This window comes from Mus pahari, chromosome X (genome assembly GCF_900095145.1).
Source record: "Mus pahari chromosome X, PAHARI_EIJ_v1.1, whole genome shotgun sequence".
Classification (NCBI taxonomy): Eukaryota; Metazoa; Chordata; class Mammalia; order Rodentia; family Muridae; genus Mus; species Mus pahari.
In genome coordinates, this window is record NC_034613.1 from 145,853,072 (window position 1) to 145,872,171 (window position 19,100).

Here is a 19,100-nt window from a genome sequence, read left to right on the forward strand (position 1 = left end):
CACACACACACACGAGAGAGAGAGAGAGAGAGAGAGAGAGAGAGAGAGAGAGAGAGAGAGAGAGAATAAACTCTTTAACAAGGAAATCTATTACATACCCTGAAAAGATAGAAAGAGGGAAAGAAAGAGGGGAAAGAAAGGAGAGGATGTGTTAGGACAGAGGTTGTCTCCATACCCCAGATTGTCTCCAACCAAGCAAAGCTGTTTGAAATTCAACACATCAATTTCTGTGACCTGGGATAATAACAAAGACTCTCTGACTCTGTCTCTGTCTCTGTCTCTGTGTGTGTGTGTCTGTCTGTCTGTCTGTGTGTCTGTGTGTGTGTGTCTGTGTGTGTGTTTAGTTGTTTACTGTGTTTCCAGCTTTATTATCCTCAGTTTCGACATATCTACATGACATGACACACATAAAAGTTTACACGCCTAAACTGTCCTGTCCTTTCCCTGTCTTTGTGTGTGTGTGTGTGTGTGTGTGTGTGTGTGTGTGTGTTCTACATTTCAGTGTAATAGCTCTCTTCCTAATCAGGGTGTGATTTTCAAACAAGATCCACCCAACCCAGACACCACACACCAAACGACCACTTTTAATGAGCTCTATGCACCAGATTATATGTTACCTGCACCCAGTACTCCATGGCTAGGAACCAGACAATTAAGGACAGTATTTGTGTACCAGTATCCAAAGTCTGCCCACTCTACTTTGATTGTTTCTTTCCTTGAGAAACATGAAACACATTCTTGCTAATAAGCCCCTCCATGCCTGCCTCCCCTCTGACCTTGGTGCTCCCTCTGGTGGATCTTAAGGTAGAGCTTGCCTGTTGTCTTGAGGGCCTTAAGCCTTAAACTCTTCAAAGACACCACTGTCACGTCCACAAGCTTTACTAGTGTTCCTATGAATGCCTTGTATCTTAGATGGAAATGCATGTATGAGGTTTAGAGAGTAGGGGATAGAGACTCTGATTGTCCACTTATCTCCCGATTAAATGGATTCTGAATATTAAACTAATGAATGTGCTTTGGAGGGAGTGGGGGGTTCTTAACTTGCAGTTTAGACATTGTGAACGTGTAGCTTAGAAGCCAACTCATTGTATTCTCAGGTGGTCTGAGTCACCTAGTGTGCTCTTTTGCTTCTAACCACATGGCAGTAATATCACCTTCTTCTCTGCTTGTAAGATATCACTTTCTGGTCTGTCATGCTGGCAACTTGTCACCGTACTCCGTAAAGACGTGTCAAATTCTGCTTTAAATTAAACACACAACACAGCAATAGACTGAACAGGAACAAATTTGGAGGCTCTTAGTTGTTTCACTACCAAATAACTTCAGTGGCAGATGCCCTCAAAGTCATTGGTTTGGCACCTTGGCTTGGAATATTGTGAGTGCTGGGTGGCTGCCCAGGTTTCTGGTGCTGGCTTAGAGGGTCCTCATTTGCTCCTCATCTGGGTCCTTCTCTTCTTTTACTATCCTCTACTGATACAGAGGGACACTAGAAAAAAATTGGCATCTCATATCTCGATCATGTCAGTTGATTTATATGACCCCATAGCCCTACCTGTCCTAGGACTCAAGAAAGAAGTACAGACATTAGAGTGGCATTTGATATCATGCCAGCAAGATTCTGCTGAAGGGACCCTGATATAGCGGCCTCTTGTGAGGCTATGCCAGTGCCTGGCAAACACAGAAGTGGATGCTCACAGTCAGGTATTGGATGGAACACAGGGCCCCCAGTGGAGGAGGTAGAGAAAGTACCCAAGGAGATGAAGGGGGCTGCAACCCTATAGGTGGAACAACAATATGAACTAACCAGCACCCCCAGAGCTCCCGTCTCTAGCTGCATATGTAGCAGAAGATGGCCTAATCGGCCATCATTGGGAATAGAGGCCCCTTGGTCTTTCAAACTTTATATGACCCAGCACAGGGGAATGCCAGGGCCAAGAAGTGGGAGTGGGTGGGTAAGGGAGTAGGGGTGGGGGGGAGGGTATAGGGAACTTTCGGGATAGCATTTGAAATGTAAATAAAGAAAATATCCAATTAAAAAAAAGAATCTTGGTTTGAGCTGGGCGTGGTGGCACATGCCTTTAATCCCAGCACTCATGAGTTAGAGGCAGGCAGATTTCTGATTTCGAGACCAGCCTAGTCTACAAAGTGATTTCTAGGACAGCCAGGGCTATAGGGAGAAACCCTGTCTCAAAACAAAACAAAACACAAACAAACGAACAAACAAACAAACAAAAAAGAATCTTGGTTTGAACTCATTAGTTATTAACTGATTAAACACTAACTCCAATGGTGTGTGTGAGAGAGACAGAGAGAGATAGAGACAGAGACACAGAGACAGATAGACAGAGAGAGACAGAGAGAGAGGAGCTAAACAGAAATGCCTATATACGGAAGTAGAGATTGGAGATTTGAAGCCATAAGTGAAAAATGCCAAGATTCAGCAGAATTTGAGAATGTAAAGAAAGATTCTCCCTAGAGGGAGCATGATTCTGTCGATTACCTTGAATTAAGATCTTTTATAGAATTGTGAGAGAATATCTTTTTAGTGGGGTTAATCCACTCAGTTTTTGACATCAGACCTAGGAAACAAATACAATGTTCTGTGCATTTCAATGTCCAAATAATAATGCCATTCAAATAGCTAAGTCTCAAAATATTTACAAATTACTGTGTTGAAATTGTATATGGCAAGTTATAGTTAGTACTTTTCTCTGTAAGCAGACAAAGCTGAATGACCAAATCTTATGGGACACCAAATGGAATGGTATCCACAGAGCCTGGTACTGCATCTGTCTTCTCTTTGGCATCATGAGGAGCTTGCTGCCATGTTTTCCACATTGTCACAGAGTGCTGATAGCAAGTTCAGCCTGGAACTTTTCCCACGTTAGCAGACCCTTTAGTTTCTCTGACAATTTTATTACTTGTACCTTTATCCAGAGAAGGCTTCTTTGATAATCTAATGGAAATTGCATTGCTCTGATCACTTACAAAAAATCCCACCTCTTCACCAATACCTAAGCAATTGTCTAAATATGCCTTCCCAGGAATTGGGAGACTGATATAGAAGGAATCTTGAGCTTAAGGGCGTGACAATCAGTCTAATGATCAATGAGCACCAGGTCCCAGTGAGAGACCTTGTTTCACAAACAAAAGACAGGCAGATATGCTGAAGAATGACACCTGAAACTGATGTCTGGTTCACACATATGCACACACTCTATACATGTGCACCTGTACACACACACACACACACACACGCACACGCACATGCACACGCACACACACACACACACTCACATACACACACCCTTTCTATGCTATACTTGAGATTCAGAAAACTGTACCATCAAAGTGTATGGTCTTCCATATTTCAAGAAAAACCTGGTTTGTGTTAGTTTTGAAAACAGGAGTATTATATTCAGCTAGTATGCTACATTTCCTCTTATTTTTAGCCCAGAATATTTCCATTTTCTTCTAATGAGTGTAAGCTGACAAAAATCAACAGTAATACTTTTTCTAAGGATTCTGAATTTTATTTGGGTCTACAGAATTCAAAACACTGGCTTCTTTTCATAACTTGAGGTTGTTAGTAGATGAATCCATCAGTTAACTCTGAGTTTCTCCCAAGTGATTAGAAAATAAATTGTTATAGAAAGTGTTGAATTGTTCAAACACAAAGTCATTCTTAAACAGATTCATGCCTTGTAGTCCATTTTCAAATACTGGACTGTCCTCCGCATAGAGGACCATGTAGCATGGACTTAGTGCTTGTCAAACAGCCAGTTTTGCACTTAGAGAAGAAATGCAGCAATTAACAAGAGCATGGAGAAATTTCAACACCTGGTTAATTTGTGGAAGGACTAAACATAATTTTTATCGGTTGGCTTACATGAATCCTAACATCTCAGGAACTTAGAGACTGACATTGTGTGACTCAGACATGTACAAAATGGACATTTGGGTACAAGGATGACATCACATGAATCATCTTCCGCTTATTTCTCCCCACATGATTAGTTTTGATATAAAAAATAATCAAGATGAAAATGTCAAGTTTACCAGTGTACATATTTATAGATGGCCACACTCTACTAAGCCATTCCATGGGTTTCAGAGGAACTGAGTATATTTCAGCTCAACTCATGAACTGGTTTAATCTTGCAAAATTTTACAATTCCTAGACTTTTCTCTCAATGCATCCTGGTCCCTACCATTCTGAGTAGAATCATATAACCTAATACATACTGAGACATATGTGCCTGATATCATTTAGTATCAAGTCCCCTGAACTATCAATGGCTATTTGCACAGTCCATAAGTGGACCTCTATTTGTTGCATCTGGCATGATATTCTGCCAGAAATATAAAAAATAAAGCAAACATTGAGTAATAAAAAATAAAATCTTGAAGTAGAGAAAAGTACCATGAAGTCTAGAGCCAAATCTCAGAGAGAGCTGCTTGCCCATGTGTAACTAGGAGATTAGGTTAAGACCCTGACCTAGTCCTAATTGTCTATGGAGGTAATGAAGCAGACTTATGTGTCCTGTATTAGACTCTGAGCACACCCAGCCTTACCCTGAACAAAGCTGTACCTGAATGCATTTGAAAGAGAGGAAGGGGGGGAACAGTGGTTCTTCCCCTCTTCAGAATAGCAGTAGCACTTTGCTGAGAATAAAGCAATGGTTACTGGAGACAAACAGAAGAAAGGAATAGAAAATGTGGTTTCCAAGAAATAGTTTCAACAAGAAAGTAATTCCAGTTAGGGAGATGGCTCGGTGGGGAGCGGGGTATGTCTTGCAAGCATGAGGGCTGGAGATACATTCATATTCTCTGTACCTATCTAAATACCTTATAGTGTTAGGATCTACCCAATATGTGAGAAGCAGAGGATCCTCAAAGCAAGCTGACTAGCTAGACTAGCTAAAAGGTAAACTCAGTATATAAGATGAAGAAATAGGAAAATACCCAGTTATCAACCTCTGGCCTCTGTGCGTGCGCACACACACACACACACACACACACACACACACACACAGGCACACAAGCAAGCATTCATTAACACATACATACATATACAGGCAATAAGGTAACATTTACATCCTGGTTATAATTATAATATTTTATAATATTTACATTCTATGTATATGTATGTTCTTGTGCCCTTCTCTCAGCATGGTAAATATTCATAAGGAAAAGGAAATGGGAAATGTGCTCTGGCTTTTCATCATTTCATTTGGATCCGTGTCTATTTTTAAAGCTTTTTTAATTTAATAAATCGAAGGTCAAAAAATCAACTCTGGGCTATGAATAGATCTCAGAGCAATGACTTTTGCAGCATCATGGAAACAGGCATCACATTGTCTCCATCAAGCATTGACAATAGCTTCCAGCATTCTGCACTCACATATATATATATATATATATATATATATATATATATATATATATATATATATATATGTGGCAATGGATCCCTTCAGGGCAAACTTTGAAGCATCTTTTACAATATTGTTGCATATTTGAAAATTGCATTAAGAATCATTAGGCTTGTCACATTGGGGTGCACAAAAAATGTAAGTGTAAGGAAGCAAGCAAGGGAGGAGCTGCATACTAGACACTTTCAGGTGAGTATCCTCTTCTACTTAGAGACAGTGAACACTAAGTTTTCCAGGCTATTCTTTTCCTGCTTTAAGAACTATGATATAATTCAATTTTATAATCTTTTTCCCGTGACATCTAAACCATGGTAAGTAAAGACTTCCCTCAGAGGCTCCCGGTGACCTGAGCCAGGTATTAAAGCTAGAACTGCTACTGAACTGCTGTGGCTGTCAGCTCTTCAAGACAAAATCATCAAAGCTAAAAGCTCCGTGTTACCTCTTTGCAGCCTCCTGAGACAAAGTAGCAAGGAAGGAAGAGTGGGCTGGACAGATCAATCTCTCTTTTTCTTTTGATTTATTGTGAGAAAACACATACAACATAAAAAAAAATCCACAAAACTTACCATTTGAAATACTAACTAATTCAGCTCACTGGCTTTAACTACATGCACATTGTTGTATAACCGCAGTCATCATCCAGCCCCAGGATTTTTTTTTCACCTTCTCAAAGTGACTCTATTATACACTTTCCAAACCAAATCTGTATGTGTTCAATAACCACTCTTCATGATCTTTTTCTCCCAGGTCCTGGAGACCACCATTCTACTTTCTGTTTCTACAGATTTGACCATCCCAGGCACCTCATAAAAGAAGCACAGGACCTTCTGTGAGTGCAATGCTTCACTTAGAGGAATGTCTTCACTGTCATCCATGTTATAGCATGTCACAACTCCCTTCCTTTTTCGGCATGAATAATATCCTAAAGTATGCATGGGTCACATAGTGATTATCCGTACCCTACACATGAATGTTGATGACTAGCGCAGTTTCTTGTCACTTTGTTTTAATAGTGGCTTTAATTTTGCTACTTAGCACATTTGGGATCCCAGGCAAATAAACAAGATAAAATTCCCCCTTCGTGGGGAAATTGAAACCAAATGAAAGAATTGGATGGGAAAGACAAAACAATTCACCTATTTATGTGTTTACTGAAAAAACTCTCTTCTGAGGGAGAATAATCTACACATTTGTTCACTGTTCTTGTGCAACTAATACTATGAGCAAACCTACCATTTACCACAGTTTCATTAAAATTTCAGTTAGTCCAAGAACTAGATATGATGCAAACATATCTGAAAGTGTTGAGACATTTATATAGTGTAGTATCTCTCTGGTATACAATACTGTGGATACATGCCTCAAATGTAAAAGGAGGTAATGGCAAGGTACGAGGCACGTATTCACTTCCTAAGGGAAAAAAACGTTTTATTTCTTTGTCCTTGGAGAAAAGGGACCAAACCATCCATACAAATGACTTTTCCATTTATCAAGGCAAAAACACAAACATGAAAGCCCATTATCTATGGAAGTTGAATGCATTAAGAAAGAGTCACTAATCATTGCTCAAGCCATCTTTTATCATAGGGCATTTTGTTCACTGTTCTTTTAGTGGCTACATGGGGAGACAATGACATCTTACTCAGCCACTTGACATTAGTGGATAGATTTTCTAGATCCGGGCAGAATTCTCTTGCATTACTTAATGTGATCTTCAACTGAACAATTTATATTACAGATTAAACAGCTACTTGGAAAAAAAATAAAAAGACAGTGCTCCAAATTTTCAAAAGACCAAAACTGTCAGGAATATTCTCTTATAGTGTAAGTGGGAAGTAAAAAGCCTGGGGAAACTTACATTAAGTAACATAATAACTTAGCCCAACCCTAAGCTCAACATTAACTTTATAGTCTCCATTGCTCTGAAATCTTTGTTGCATAACTGAGTGATGTGAGAATGACCCCCAGAACCACAGAAATAGCCTACACTTGGTTTAGACTTTTATGGAGCCAGTTCTCCCAAAATTCTCATGATTGGCAGATGACCAACCACAGTTAAGCTGGACACACAGCAGTGCATTAACATTGCATCAAGCTGCCCTGTCCTAACTGGTGAAAAGTCTATAGCAGGTGTGCCATCTCCCTTACTCTGTATTTTGACAAGCAGATAGGAAAGACCAACGAAAGCACACCAAGTATGTAGGAAACTAGGACCAGATATTGCTTTTCTAACAGGGCACACACCTATTGGGGACATTTGGGAGTTTATCTGAGACAGGATTTGAGAGGGTTCATCCTCTTAAGGATGAACCACTTCAACACTTTAGTAGTTCAGGATTTGTAAACACAAAGCACCAGAGCTCTCCCACTGTGTGAGATATGACCCTGGAAAGCAGTCCATATGAGCTTTCATGGCTTGCCTTGAAAATTAGGATAAGTCCAGTTTGGTGGGTACACCTTCAACCTCAGAACTTGGGAGGTAAAGCAGGAAGATCTCTGTGAATTCTGAGCCAGCCTGGTTTACATAGTGAGTTCCAGGACAACCAAAGCCACATAGTGAGATACTGTCATAGAAAAACAAAAACAAACAAAAAGCAAGGGTAAGAAGAATGCCTTTGCTCCAGGAATGTCAAGATTGTTAAGAGAAATCCTATTGAGATTCATATGTATAGCAAAATGAGTACTTGATTAATAGTGGTTACTATTCTCAATAACTTAAAACATTTCACATCTAATTATAGCCTCTGTCACAAAGAATTGTTAGTCTAGGCAATTTCTGTATTCTCATCTAGAGACACATAAGCAAAATCATTGAAGTAACATTAGAAACATCTATAGGAATGTGCTAAGCCAGGCCATCTGGGACCTGACATTTATAGAATTTTTGAGTGGGACTTTATCATGTTATAAATGTTTTAAAATGAAGAATATGAAATTAAATGAGATATACAAGGCCTTATTGGGATCCTGTGCAAGTGAAAAACTCCACAACATAAGGGGTACTAGCTAGCAGATGAATTTGCCTCTGCATAGCTTTCTGATGAGCTACTCAAATGCTGAGCCTCCCTTGAAAGGTCCAGTGGGTTTGGCTTCTAGTCTTCCACAAGGATAAAGTAACTCTTCTGGAAAGGATGGCTAATTGACGATTAGTGATGGTGTGAAGAGATAGAACGCAAGCTGGCCCAGTGGCTGACAATTTAGCCTTGTAGACATCCCACTGAGGCACATTTCTCTCTGTGCTGGTGGGTCTAGAATATTTTCTCTTAATTGTTAATAGGTCCATGATCTGGTCCTAACTAGCTACCCTATGCACAATCTTAGTGGCCTTGCAGGAAGCCTCAGTCATATGAACTATTATTGTTGTGCTTCTCGTGCCGACCAGTGGATTCTAGATTTAGGACATCACGCTATAACTCCTCATTCTATTTGTAACTGAGTGAGTGAGAAACAGAAAGCAATGAAGCAAGTGCCACATACTTGGGTTTAGGTTATGCTAGATAACAAAACTATAAAATAATGTGTGTATATTCAGAAAAGAGTAGACATGCTCATATGGACAGGGGACTCATGAGTTGCCAACCCTTCATGAAAAACTACAGTCAACTAAGAAATGCTGAGAGCAGAAGAAACACCCTTCCTCAGGGAAGAGCATATCCATTGATTATTTAATACCAAATGGTCAGCCCTGAAGATACACATACAAGTACTGCCATACAGACTGAACAGGTTATATTTAGGAATAAATGTCTATACATATGTGTATATGCATGAAATAATTATCAATGAGATAATAGGCAGTTAGTTTAAAAGAGAAATGAGTAGATGGGACGGTTGGGAAGGAAGAAAGGAAAATGGTTGCAAATGTATTATACTCTCAGGTTTTTAAACAATTAAGGTTTCTGTTATGTGACAAGAGAAACTTTTGTGTCTTCAGTTTTTTAACATTCATATTATCGATATATAAGGATAAAAGTTTAAAGGTTAACAAACTTTGCCATGTGTCCTATTTGGGAAATCATTAGTTTTGCTTTTTTTTTTCTTCTTCTTGCACTGATACTCTATAATTTGCTTACCCAACTGTCTTTTTTTTTAGAAATGCAATAAAAAAAAACTACAATGTGAATCCACTGTGCAAGACTTCAGAATGGCCATATGGAAAGAGGCGGGAGCAGGGGGCGTCACAAGCATTGCAGAATGATGGAAAAGCAACTGGGCATACACTGCAGGGGAGCAGATAACTCATGCAAATATTTTGGAACACTGGAAGTCAGAATTAAAACTGAGCATGCTTGAAATACACTTTGGTCCAACAAATACACTTGTTAGATGTGCATTCAACATAAATGTGCTGATACTCACCAGAGAGAACGTATCCATGTTCATATCAACAGGATTTCTCAAATTTCATTAATGAAGCTTCACCCCCCCCCTTGACAAATGAATGGATGAGTGGTTTGTGATATATTCGTTCAATGAATTTCGACAGCAATGGAATCAGACTACAACTACACGCCACAAATCGAATAAAATGAGACAAAACTTTCTAAAAAGCATCCTGAATGCATAGAATTCAGGATAGGTGTTATTTTTGGCTGACTGGTGGTTCCAGAGAGCCCCAGGAGACCTTCTCATGCTCATTTTCTCATTCTGATGATAGCCACAGCACATAATGATCATTTGACTTCCCCATAAGCCACATGTACATTTATGTGCATATGTGCAGCACTTTTATGAGGAGATGACTTTCAAATATCTTGTCTTTGTTGAAATGATGGAGACTGTCAATAGGGTAGCATGATAACTTGAAGAACAATGCTACAACACTATGCAATTCCCAACTAATAGAAACTATTTACTTTATAGGCTGTTGAAAGGGTCACACATAAAGAAACAAGTGACATCTTCCCTGTTTCTAGGGTGAATAAGTCACAAGAAAGAGTGGCTTCAGAAACATCTACAAGATCAAAATACTTCAGACCAACATCCACTACCAAAAGCTCCCTTGAAAAAAATGTAGTATTATCAAATTTAAGATAAACACATTTTCTCCAATGGTCTTTCTCATTTCCTGCCATTGTTACTTTGGCACATCCTGCTCTGTCATGTTGTCCCTTCTTGCAAGGGCTTAATCAATAGACTTAAAAACAGTCGTTCAAAAAGAATTTTCTATGAACCTTTTCTGCAGGGATCTTTCTTGCTTACCTCCAGTTTTCATTTCCTGTCTCTTGACCTGTTTTTAACTTATTACAAAGTTAATTTGAAATGTCTAACCTGTTGCAACATGTAGTTCATATCAGGGTAATTTTAATCAGAAACATTTTGAAAATTTAATTAAATATCAGAGTGTTTATCTCTTTAGTTCCAAAACAACTTTCCGTTTCAATAAAGACGAGGGCACAGTGACCAAGGCTGATGTTAAAACCTCTATGAAAATTTTCCATGATAAATCTGGTGGTTTACTGAGACCTGGCCAAGACAACAGGTCAGGCATTTCATGCTAAAAGAATACAAGGAAATGAAAAGAAAAATTTAAAAAGAATATAAAATACACTCAACCCCTACAGAACAAAGGTATTAGGGGACAGAAAGAAAAGGGTTTTGTCCTACTTCTCTTTCCCCATTCAGAGTGGAGTTATATAATCACATGGTCTAGGTTATTTTTGCTGTAGTTAGGGATTTTTTTTTAATTTGGTTGGTCTGCATGTGTGTATGAGTACATTGTGCATGTGTGTGCATGTGCACGCGCGCGCGTGTGTGTGTGTGTGTGTGTGTGTGTGTGTGTGTGTGGTGAGAGAGAGAGAGAGAGAGAGAGAGAGAGAGAGAGTCAGAGAGACAGAGAGACAGAGAGACAGAGAGACAGAGAGACAGACACTCTGCACAGCCACTCATAGAAAGGACTTTGGCCAGCAGGGGTTGGTTCTGAGCATCATCTCTTTCAAAAAGAAGAGGAGCACCTATTTTCAGGTAAATCCTAGCATTTGGGAGCTAGAGGCAGGAGGACAGAACAATGACAAACAAACAAACAAACAAACAAATAAGGTTGCTCTCTCCAGGAGACTTACATAAGCTTGTGCCTATGGAGGGCTCTCATCCAGAGTCCCCTCAGTTTGAGCCACCTTTTACTGAATCCAGCCATCCTTATCTTAATGAGCAATTTGATATTGGTTTGTTGAGCACACTTACATATCTTGCTCCCTTGGCTGTACTAAATTGCTGGGATTGTTTTCCCCTTTGATTTATATTCTCTGCTATTAATTTATGAGGAGCAATGAGAGGGGTAGCGATAACACTTTAACTCCACCCAACCATCCAATAGCTCCTTTCTGCCTACCTTGTTTTCATTGCTAGTGCTGCTGCTTCAGTGAGGACCAATAACTACTCATTAAAGATATATTGAATATTATTGTGTTATGCTGGAGGTATTTCCTTTGACATTTGATTAGCAGAATGAGAATCCAGGGTAGTTTTTTTTTTCTTCTTTCCTCTTCTTACTCCAAGAGTTAACAAGAAATCACAATCTTTCCCCCTGCTCTACCTTGGCACAAGATTGAATTCCCAGAAATCTCCAATGTCTTAAATACAAAGGAGCACAAGAAAGAGAACCAATCACAGAAACCACCCTCTTTCTCTGCCTCTTTCTCATCCTAAAAAGAAGATGTGCAATGGCTGTTTCTTGTCTAATTTTCTTGCCATCTGGCAGAAGTAAACTCATACGTTAACTTTGAAGGATGGAGAGTCTATAACCTCTAAATCGGGCATCCACTGACAGCAGTGAAAACATCCACCTGAAATCTAAAACTTCCTTACCAACTGTGCTTCTCTGTGGTAATATGTTGTTCCCTATACAACACAGGAGATTATAAATGTTTTAAATGATAATATATTACTTCTAGGGCTGGAAAGATGCTCAGTGGAGGAAAATATTTACTGCCAAAGCAAAGGGACCTGACTTCAGATCTCTGAATTCCCGCACTCACACAAAATCCTGGGCTGGCCACATGTATACCAGTAACCCCAGTGCTGTGGAGGACAGTCAGAAATGGAAGGATTTCTGGGGCTTTACTGAACAGCAGCTGAGAGTCAGGTTCTGTTAGAGAGCTCATCTAAAAGAGAAATATAAAGCATCATTAACATAAATCTCTCTGTCTCTCTATTTCTCACACACATACTCACCAATTTATGTTATAAACGCTAGTGAAGTTCATCAAGAGAAAACTTATCCTGAGTATCTTGAGTGCTTTTTCTAAATATTTGTTTGCAAGCTTAATGTCCTCCAGTAAGAAAAAGAAAATAGCCAAGTGTACATGTATTACATACATATGCTTACTTATAAAATAGTCTTTCAAAGGAAAATTAATGTGTTTCCTTAAATTTGTACCTGATTAAGTTTGAGCAAATTTCCAAAAACTATTAAGTGTCTATCCATTATATTATAATATGAAAAAAGCCTTTAAGTAAACTGGGAACCAAAACTTAAGACAGGGAATATTTTACTCTAATATTCCAAAAGAAGTATTTCATTTTGCTAAGACATCTAATTACTAACAACTTAGATACAATGGCAGTACCCTGCTACATTCATACATTTAGTCTAATTTTAGAATTCTAATGCATAGCACATCACTGAAGTTAAGAGCATATATGAAATATATAAGAAGAATAGGAATGTGTTCTCACTATTACCAAATAATTTTTTAATATTTCTTCTAATAGTACTCATTTATAATTTCACATGGATAACTAACTAAACATGGGATGAAAATGTTTTATCTATTACAGATGGTGCATTTTAAAATTCTACATTTTAAAATTGATAAGTAGTATAGAGATACTTATACCAAATGACCATGGAAATATATTAAAAAACATAAAATATTAAAGACCTATTTTCAGGAATGCATGTTCTGTAGTTCAGTGGGTCAAAGTGTCAGTCTAGTAAAGGCATATTTTCAAGAAAAAAGGAATATAATTTTTAATAATATCACATTTCTCTTGTATCCTCATGCCCCAAACTAGAGGGAGCAGTTTTTTTGTCAATAGGATTATATAATTAAGCCAAATTAGCACAACCAGCCTGAACAACCACATCATCATAACTCTCCTCAATTAATTACCTGAAAAGCAAATGATACACTTTCATGACAATAAAGAATATTACGTATATTAATCACTTATCTCAGAAAATTGGATAAAATATCCCACATACTGTAATATCCTGTTTGTAAATGCCAAGCGTACTAATATAAATTAATGAAAATTCTCTAAGATTTTTTTCTAAAAGGGATATTATATTATTCACAGAAATAATGGATGCAACTATTTCAATCACTCTGTAATTTTTGAACAAAAATTCTCTAATTAAAGGGGCAAGTATCATGAAACTTGTTTCCTTTCTCAATAAACAAAGAAGCAAAACAGGATAAATGGAGAATAAAGAAAATACGAATGTCAAGTTTGTTATAATTAGGTGGTAGGCTACAGAACTCTGTAAAGGATTATAAGCTTATAGAAGGGTGGTAACTATGTATTAAGAAATACGTGGTATAGGGGTTTGAATGAGAATAGTTTCCATAGGCTCATATGTTTGAGTGTTTGGTCCCCAGTTAGTGGAAATAGTTTGGAATGATCAGAAGGTGTGGCCTTGTTGGAGGGGGCTTAGAGGTTTCAAAAGCCCATACCATTCCCAGTGTCTCTGCTTGTGGATCAGGATATAAGCTCTTCACTGTTGACCCAGCATCTTGCCTGCCGTGCTTGCCACCATCTCCCCACCATGAAGATCAGGGACTAGCAATCCAAAACTGTAAGTAAGCAAGCTTGAAGTTAATTGCTTCCTTTCCTAAGTTGTTTTGGTCATGGTGTCTCAACATAGAAATAGAATAATAACTAAGACATGTGGGTACCATTATGAATCAGTTACACAACAGTTATCTGTAGTGGGGATGAGTCTGCCAATTTTACCGATATGGTGATTGAATTAAAGAAATTATGGATATACCCTTGCAAGGTTTCAGCAAGGATATATGCTCAGTGGAAGATGGGCCTGAATCTAGGCCAAGAGCTATTTCTTTGTCTTGCCCTCCATTCCTTCATTTCCATTCTTAGAAGGAAATCTCAGTTTATTGTTTACTTTCAAAACTTTATTATCTTAAGTAATACTTGCTACTTATTCTCTGGTCAGTTATAGTGATAGTCCACTCATTATAATCTTCATTCACCTTAACTATCCTGATTCTAATAATATACCAAATACCTGCTTATTCGTTTGTCTTTCTACAATTAGTTTCAAATTCTATAATAGTATGAGTTACTCATACTCTTGGAAGAGTTCAGATATTTTAAAATGTTTTAAGGGAAATGTATTCCAAAGGCAAATTATACTCAAAGCTTAAGAGAAGTAGTAAAGGCATTTCATTTTCCTTAATAATTTCTTGTTCATAAATCAATTTACTAAGGTATTTGGGAGAGTTCCTCTTTGTTTTCTATTGTAAGTAACTAATTTGGGGGTTTTGCGCTTACTAAGCAAGCTTTCTATCAGTGAAGGACATATTCACCTTTCAGTGAATACGTTTTATAAATTTAGAGAAAAAGTTACATGACAGCTTTTTGTCAAATTTCTAAACCTTAAACATACCATAGATTCTAATATTCTGAAAGGCTAGGAAGAATGATACTATTTTATAACTTGGAATATATTTAATGTTCAATAAAGTACATAATTAGCAAGGTAGAACTAAACTGGCTGAACAAGTGAGGGGTTTGTTCTTAATTCTCCAAGTCCTCAAGTATATTACAAACCAGATATCCATGTCACAAACATAGAATTAGATGCTAGGGAGTTGGCAAAGTCTAACAAAACTCAAGTACATGGAGAATTGCATACCTTTCCAAATTGTTAAAGATTCACCATCATGAAGCTTTGGTCAATAGTTCACAAACACAGAGAAGCTTATTCTTACCATCACCTGAGATTGACTCATTGGGAAACTTACAGGGCCTTCCTCCAACTAGTGACAAAGAGTTAGGAAACAGGAGTGCCTTCTCAAACCAATCTGAGTTCGAATAGAAGAGCAAGTATGTAGACATTCATAAGCAGACCACTGGAATATGTCCACCTCTCACTCTCATGAACTCCATTCACCCAATCCCAAATATATCCACCTGTCTGTTTCCCATTGGCTCTCACTGAATATCCACTGGAAAGACATCTGACATCCTTCCTATATATTTTCACCAGGCTTAACTAATCTCTTCATACAAACAATTAAGAACATCTTTAAAATTTCAATTACTAATATTAAAGATACACACACACATACACACACACACACACACACACACGGTTTTGTCTACTGTAAATAAATATATTTGTTTGAAAGTCAGAAAAAGACTCAATAGGAAGTTGGTTTTCCAAGGCTACAAAGGTCACTGAATTTGCACAAAATCAGAAAAAGATAAATTCATGCTCATTGGCCAACAAATGGCTATGCTTGTTTTATGGAAAGAAGTTTAGTTCTATTTCAATAATTAGCATTAGGAAATCAATAGTTCCAAGACAAGGGCAAATCATAAAATGCCCTCCTCCTCCACTCCCTAATGAGGGTGGATAATAAGGAACAGGGTTTGGTTTTGACAAGGCTCACAAGGAGGAATGTGGGAGAGACAACAGAGAAGAAAGCAAATCTGAGTATCAAAGGATAAACTAATGCACTCCAAGGTAGGCTGGCTATGCAAGAAAAAGGGCAGGGTAGAAGAAAGGGAGAAGGAAAAGATGACAGAAGAAGGGGAGGGGAAAATCAGACAAGAGAAGAGGAGAAATGAGAACAAAAGCTTTAGCAATCTACTGACATTAATGTGAATCGATAGGGAATTTTACAAATATTTGTGGAAAATTTGACAATAGAACATGGAAGCCGTCACCCCTGACACAGACACACATCACACATCAACAGGTCTTCAAGGCTTTCAAAAAGGACCTAAATTATTTCTGCAATCGTTCTTGGGATTGCATTTGTGATTTCTTTAATGGCATATCCTGCTGAGGTGAGCCTTCAGGCAAGAGTAAATAGCCTAGACTGACAGGATGATGTGTACTAAGAGACTTCATAGCAAAACAAAATGAATAAGGTACAAATACATACCATTTCTGAGCCCATTTTGGGCAGTTACTCTTGTGCTTTAGAATCCCAATTTAAATTAAGATACTAAATTCATGTATACAACATCAAACAGCATTGTAATTTCTCTGGAAAGATACAATGTTCCTTATGAATGAAGATTACTTTGGGGTAGAGGGACTGCAGGAAAAGCTGAGTTTAGTCTTTGTACATGAACATGCGTGAGGCTATTGTTGAGGTCATGACACCAAACTCATTTTGTCCAAAGAAATAACAAATGTAGAAAACCAATAAATCAGCATCATTAGGGCTTGCCACCATGACAAATGATGAACCATGTGTAGGTAAAAAATACTGATGTGTAGAAAGAGGTCAGTGACAGCTTTACCCATCCCAAAATGTACTATGTATGAAACAATGGCCCTGCAAACTACAATAAGCTCTTTGGCCATCTCATTATCATTCCTGAGCATTTTGCCAGAGCAGGCAGAAGGTTTTGTGGTTTCTTTGATCTGCCTTCTTCTCTTTGCTTTCCTTCCCCTCTGGACATTCCCTCAATTCTCTAATCCCCTCCCCTACATTAGCTCCCCTCATATTTATGGATGTTCATAACCTTGACCTCTTTCCTGAGCTCCAGACCCAGATTTCTCACTGGCCTGCTGGGTCCAGCCAGATGGAAACCTGCTGACACTTCCCAATCAGCAGGGCCCAAAATGAATCCTTTTGGCAGAGTCTGCAACACTGCCCCACTCTCCTGTGAATGAGGAAATGGAAGCATATGGGTTAATCCTCTGGTTCAAGGTCACTGTGCAATCCCTAATAAACAAACAAAAGTTTGACCTTGAGCTACTTTCATATCTCATCCCCGTCTCACTGATCTGTCTCCTCTCTAGCTTGCTCATGTTCCCTGACGCCATATTTCCATACCCGTCGACTGTGTCTAATGTAGCCAGAGAAAGTGATTCAAAGGACTATCATCTCTAAGACACTCATCTTTTCTCCCTAATGCTGCTATTCATTGTTCCCAAGCTCAGTCAGAATGGAAGCACCATTGCACAATACATACCAAGTAAAAACCATAGGCTCTGGACCCAGTCTTCCTTGATACAAAGCTAAATTGTACCTCTTTCTTGCTGTGTGCTCTGAGAAAGTTCATATTTGCTTTTCTACTCTACAATATGATGCAAATTGTTATAATGGTATATGGCTTCACTATAAGGAAATAATATATGTAAAGTTGGTATACTGCTCATGTTATGTGAAAATCAACTTGTTCTAGTTTGGTTCTGTGAATCTCTACAATTTGACCATTACTTTCTTATTAACTAAAATTCTTCAAATATAGGGCACTCCTAACAGATTGACCCAGCACTGCTCTATAAGTAGTTTTTTTCTGTCCTCCTGCCTCAGGTATTTTCCCAAATATTTCCTCAGCTTGGTAGAGTTTTGCCAATCTCTAGTTTGGGTGCACATAGCAGATAAAGTTGCCATCTATAACCAGGTCCCATTAAAAAAAATGCTCATACTATAGGCTGGCCTCAAACTAGCTATGTATCTCGGGATGGCCTTCAACTTCAGATTTTTCTGCCTCCCTGACTCCAGAGCTACTATTCTAGATATATACCACTGTGCCTGATTGATGCAGTGCTGGCTATTAAACCCCAGGGCTTTATGTATACTGGGAGAACATTCTACCAGTTGAGATACATGCTCAGACCTTCCAATTTCTATCTTTATAAGGCATTATAACTAGAATCAAATAGCATCCATTGATGACCCCATCAAAGGGACTGCTAAACGTTATGATGTCTGAATTTGAATTTTCTGCTCTTTTCTTTAAAGCTGTTACCCATTTAACCTGACTATAATTAAAATCCTTGTGCACATATGAGTGCACAGAGACTGGCAATATGGACAGGGCCTGCATAGGTCTGTATCAGCTGGAATTTTAGAGCTGAAAGAAGTTGGAACATGCCCTCATCCCTAACCCAGAATCTATCTCCAATAGAAAGACACTTGGAAATGAAAAAAAAAAAAGTTTTTCCCAAGGTAGTCTCACTGGGAAAACTGACTGCTTTTTAAAGAGTAGGGTCCGTGCCCAGCAGTAGATGACAAATAGAAAATGAACTCAACAATATTCTGGGTGGATCTTTGCCTCATATCATTAAGTCAGGGTACTTTATTGTTTGTATTTTACTTTAGTGTATATATTATGGATTTTGGTTTTATGTTTTAATGGAACTCGTGTGTGTAAACTTATGTCTCTGCATATGTTTCTTGTGCTTTTTCTTTGGCTCTTTTTCTTCCTTGGTTATTTTGTCCTATTCAAATTTCTTTGTTTTATCTTTACGATTTTATTATTGTCCTTTAGATTCATGATTGTTTTCTAAAGAGAGACAGAAAGGGTATAGATCCATATGGGAGGGTGAGGGGAAGGACTGGGATAATTAGAGGGAGGTAAAATTATAATTAGAATATATTGTATGAAAAAATATTTTCAACAAAAGAAAAACTAAAGTCTCCTGGGAGGGAGGGAGGGAGGGAGGGAGGG

At 38.2% G+C, this 19,100-nt stretch overlaps 1 protein-coding gene across 8 annotated transcripts in view; it reads right to left on the minus strand.

The window, feature by feature from the left end:
• Frmpd4 (FERM and PDZ domain containing 4) overlaps positions 1 to 19,100 on the minus strand; it is a 972,353-nt gene that overhangs the window by 403,174 nt on the left and 550,079 nt on the right. The window lies entirely within an intron of this gene.